A 5,910-nucleotide genomic window follows, 5' to 3' on the forward strand; every position below is an offset into this window, starting at 1 on the left:
TCAGTGCGTTATAGACTTTCATAATGAATATATTGTATTCATTGATTTTGAGATTCTTTGAAAAGCTGTTATTTTGTTGACGAATCAAGAAACCATAAAACTACAAAAAGAAACCAATCGTTAAAAGTATATCATCTATCATCATGACATGAAATACGTCGATTTAAAAAACGTACAAGGAATATAATTTACAAAAGACATGTGGAAAACTACCTTCATGGCAACCTCTGAATCGTTAAGAAATGAATTTTGTTTGAAAAAATAAGTCTGTCTTTTAATAGTTTTTAAAACCTCTAAATGATTTTGAATCATAAGTCTTCTTTAACCATTCAACGCTCTAATTCTATTGTAAACAATTACCGAACAATGATATTTCATTTTGCATTATATCACGAGAGTCTCTTAATCATTCTAAACATTTTTTTTATTATGATACACTAGTGACATATTTGACATCTTAAAGTTAACTTCTTTCTTTTTAATATTTTTATAAGAATAATAATTTGTTTTTTATTTTCTTTTTAATATTTTTATAAGAATAATAATTTGTTTTTTATTTATTTTTAAATGCTAAAATAATTTTTTTTTATATAATTTATTTAATATAGAGAGAAATATTATTATTTGTCGTGATTATATTAATGGGATTTAATTTAAATAAAGAAATAGAATTAATAAATAAAAAAGGTTACATTATTGAAATGGGTTCCGTATCCAGCAAGTACTACTGCAATAACATTAGAATAAACATTGCTTTGAAGAAATGCTGCATTATACTCGCGCCTGGCCCACAAATGCCTTCCAACCATTTTCATCATCATTAACCCATTTTTTAACAAATAGATTGCTTTTTTTTTCTTTTACTAGAAGGGTACTTGCACAATCAAGTAAGAAAAATCTTTATTTTAATATTTTATTTTATTATTTATCTCAGTCGATGTTATAATACGGTTTTATGTGATTTTGAAAAACGATGATGTTTTTATTTTTGAATAAAATATAAATTTGAAGATATAATAAAAATTTAACAAAAATATATCGATATCAGTATCAAATTAACTATTTAAAATTCATATTTTTTGTGTAATTTTTAATTCAAAATTTTAATTATAATTTAATTTAGGTACAATAATGAAGTAATTTATATTTGGTTTAATAATATAATTTTCTTATAAAGATAATAAATAATTATTCTGTTATAACTCGATAATTATCTTAATTATATATTAGATTTTTAATATTTTAAAATGAGATGTTTATCCTTCATTTGATTATGTTTATCTGTAACTAGTTACACGAATTCAAACATGGAGCTTTAATAAGTTGTACTTGTGTATAATTTACTTGGAATCTTGAATTTTAAGTAATATACATCAATATCCAGTACTTCATGCATAAAAAATGATTTTTAAGAGTTTTTTGTCAAATGCTTTATAATATAGTATATATTAACTTGGATATTCAATCCGCTACACGAGCCGACTAATCATAGGACGATCACCTGTTTTACAGGTAGTCCGGAGTCATTGCATTTGAACCTTCATGGTCACAAAGGGGATTTTTATTCTTCCTTGGATTTGAACCGAGGACCTCCAGACACTTTTGACCTGTGGAAGCTCAAACCAATCAGGCACCACCCTTATGGTTAAAAAAATAATTTTTTTATTGTGCCAATTTAAGTAATATTTTTTTGACATCTCAGACCAACCGTACCATATATTGTCCGCTTTGTCTACGTACACGGACTCACGGTTTTGAAACGCGTCTAATAGATGAGGTATTAAGTCCATTATAAGACAACTTTTGTTCATTTCCTCAACCAATGCGGGATCTTACAGATGAGATTTCCGTTACTTCCCCTGAGTCTTAAGTAGTGTATCACAACGTAAGGGCTTTCTTCAACTGTTAACATGAGGTCATACTTTGCTTCGTTGGCATTTTGATTGGCTTACGCACTTCTATTTATTTTTATAGGACATTGTGTTAACAGTTAGGAGTACTCATGAGTTGGGTTGATCGAATTGAAGACAGTTGAAAAATACAACCCAATGCTAACAGTTTGAAAAATCTTAACCCAACACAAACCAAACCAAAGTGCAACTCAACCCAAACCGTGAGGGTTGGTCGGGTTAGTCGGGTTGATACTTTGGTATATTAAGATATACTTCTAACTTTGAATATGTTATTTCTCTACTCGTAGTTTCTTTTTCATCATCAATCATTTGATACAACTTATCCATACTTCTTACGTATATCACATTCAGTTAATTTTTTCTCAATTTACATATATATGTTCACAGTTACTGAACATATATACGAATGAGTTATATGGAGATGTGAATAGATTGAAAATATACGTATATGAAGAGCGTTCGTGATAATGTAATTGTCTAATGTATATATTAATACAAATTCAACAATCATATTAAATCCAAGAAATAAAAGGATATCGGGTTCTTCGAGTTGGGTTGAATTCAAATAATAGTAACTCAATACCTACGGTTTAAAAAAATTACAACTCGATTAGACATCAGATTGCTTCATGTTGAGTTATTCCGCATGGGTTGGGTTGATCGGATTGATCGGATTAGTCGGATTTTTGAGCACCCTATTAACAGTCCAATGAACCCTCTAGTGGTAATGAAGGAAATTAAACTGGATGAATTAAGTTGATAGTCCCGATAAATTTATCTCTATGTATAATTTTCTTCATATTTCCATATTTTTCCGTTAAACCCAGTAACTGGTTTAATGATTTCCGTTTACAACTTTGAACAAAATAAAAGAATGATTCAATTTAAATGAATTTCATATGTTACTTTGTCAAAGACTTTTATATTGGGCAAATTGCATGAAAAAGTGACATACTTTAACTTGATTTATATTTTGGGTAACATACTTTCAGAACTTTTATTTTGATACCTAAGATGTAAAGTTTTAAACATTTAAGTACTCGGGTAACCGGTTACCATGCTGATATGGCGAGCGATGTGGTATCCAACTCAGTATCATTTGCTATTCAACTTAATTTCATCTCATCACTCACCACATCAGCATGGTAACCGGTTATCCGGGTACTTAAATGTTTAAAACTTACATCTTAGGTATCAAAATGAGAGTTTTGAAAGCATGTTACCCAAAATAAAAATGAAGTTAAAATACGTTATTTTTTCATACAATTTTTCTTTTTTAACAACCAGATATCTATCCTACACAAAAAATAGATTTCTCCTAAATGTTATGGACATTATGGAAAATGTCTTTATCAACTTCTCTTTCGAGAAAAAAACGAGGATCTCATTGAGGGTTTTATTTTATTACTTTGAAGCATTAATAAAGTAAAAGTTAATTTTAAAATTCACATATGAATATAACCAAATCTTGAAGATATTTTGTTAAATAAAAAAGCAAAATAATAATATATAAATTATATATTAAAATTATAATATGTTCATTTAATTGATATTTCGATTACGATTTAGAAAATATGGATATATATATATATATATGGAAAAAGTTGTAACGACAACGGTAGTGCGTTGATGGTGCTAATGACGATGGTTTGTGGGGATGGGTGGTGGTGATGATGATGGTGACGCTCGTTGCGACGGGAGTGGTGGTATTGGTTAAATTAGAGGGCAAATTGCATGAAAAAAGTAAAGTACTTTAACATGATTCAGATTTTGGGTAACGTACTATTAAAACTTTCATTTTGGTACCTAATAATGTAAAGTTTTAAGTACTCGGGTAACCGATTGAAGATTAATTTTAGATTAAAAAAAATCAATGTTACTAACCACGTTAGCAAATAGTACTGAGTTGAATATCATATCACTCGTCACATCAGAATGATAACCGGTTAATGCTTCAACAGATTACTTGGATACTTAAATGTTTAAAACTTTACATATTAGGTACCAAAATGAAAGTTTTGAAAGTACGTTACCCAAAATAGAAATTAAGTTAAATTGCATTAGTTTTTCATACAATTTGCCTTAAATTAAATCGGAAATCATTAATTTTTAAATAATGAAATTCAATTCATTAACTTTGCGGAGAAATGATCAAATTACTCGACGACGGAATTCAAAGGAATTTACAATTCAATAAATTGGTTCGTAAGAGTGGATATGATTTGGAAGGATTTGAAATTCAATTTCTTTTCGATCTCGTGTTTGGTTTGAATGATCGCTTAAATTTGAAATCTCGGAATTTCATTGAAATCCCACAAACATGGGATTTAGAAATCTTATGAGGTTTGTTGGTATTTCGTGGGATTTGTGCGTAATAATGTTTTAATCCAACCACAAAGGCGGTGCCTGATTGGTTTAAGCTTGGCTCCAAAGGTCAAAAGTACCAGGAGGTTCCATGTACAAATCCAACGAGTAATAAAAATCCCCTTGTGGCCACGGAGGTTCAAATGCGATGACTCCGGGCTATCTGCAAAGCAGGTGGTCGTTATAAGATTAGTCGGCTCACATAGCAGATTGAATATCCAGGTTAATAGAAAAAAATAATGTTTTAATCCCTTGTGGTCACGAAGGTTCAAATGTGGTGACTCCGGGCTACTCGCAAAGCATATGATCGTCTTGTGATTAGTCGGCTCGCATAGCGGGTTGAATATCCAGGTTAATCAAAAAAATAATGTTTTGAAATACGTGGAAAACATTTGTTTTATACTAATCAATTAATACAAATGTAATTTAATTATTTTTAATTTGTTTTTATAAATTATTTATTAAAAAAAAGTGAAATTCAATTTCGTTTCAAATTTTACAAACCAAACACAAAATAAAGATTCCAAATCCTTCAATGAAATCCAAATCCCTCAAAACCATTATATCAAATCAAACGCCCCTTTAGAGAATTTTACAACCACGTCGGTTATACCAGTAGGTCGAATGATCATGCGCACGACACGAAGTACCCATACAAACCCGTTATCGAGCCCAACAATGTACAAGGACGTGTCTAGTTTGTAACCAATCATTGATCTGAAAGCTAAGTTCAATTTGGATACGATTGTACGAATTGGACCCAATTTATTTAAAACGGAAGAAAAAATTTACTGCTTATGTGAAGCTGTTTTGGAAATTTCAAAATATTGTCACTGTAAGTAGGGGTGTTAACAAACCCGATCAAACCAACGCGAAATAACTCAACCCGAAGTAACCTGATGTCTAATCAGGTTGTAAATTTTGGGTTGATATTGAGTTACAATTATTTGAACCCGATGAACCCGATATTCTTTTATCTATTGGATTTAATATGATTGTTGAATATCTACTTATATATACATTAGATAATTATACTGTCACGTACACTCTTTATATACACATATTTTCAATCTATTCACATCTCTATATAACTCATTCGTATATATGTTCAGTAACTGTGAATATATATATATATATATATATATAAATTGAGAAAATTAACTGAATGTGATATACGTAAGAAGTATGGATAAGTTGTATCAAATGATTGATGATGAAAAATAAATTATGAGTTGAGAAATAACATATTCAATGTTAGAAGAAGATTTTAATGTTCAAATTATCAACCTGACCAACCCGTATGGTTTGGGTTGGGTTAAATTTTTTCAAACCGCAAGCATTGGGTTGAGTTGTTCAAATATCTTCAACCCGATCAATCCAACTCATAAGAACCCCTAATTGTAAGAGCGTGCTTAGTACTTAGATAAGACATTACAGAACATGACAAGACAATTATTTAGCGGTTCATAAGAAATGATTGATAAAATGACCGATTTACCTTAATGAGTTGTTTATATATATATATATATATATATATATATATATATTCTATATTTTGGTTAATTTATGTAATTTATTAAATATCAATAAAAATGAATATTTTTATAACAAAATATATTATTAGAAAGTTTTC

This window comes from Cynara cardunculus (genome assembly GCF_001531365.2).
Source record: "Cynara cardunculus var. scolymus isolate 2C chromosome LG 8, CcrdV1, whole genome shotgun sequence".
NCBI classification, from domain to species: domain Eukaryota; kingdom Viridiplantae; phylum Streptophyta; class Magnoliopsida; order Asterales; family Asteraceae; genus Cynara; species Cynara cardunculus.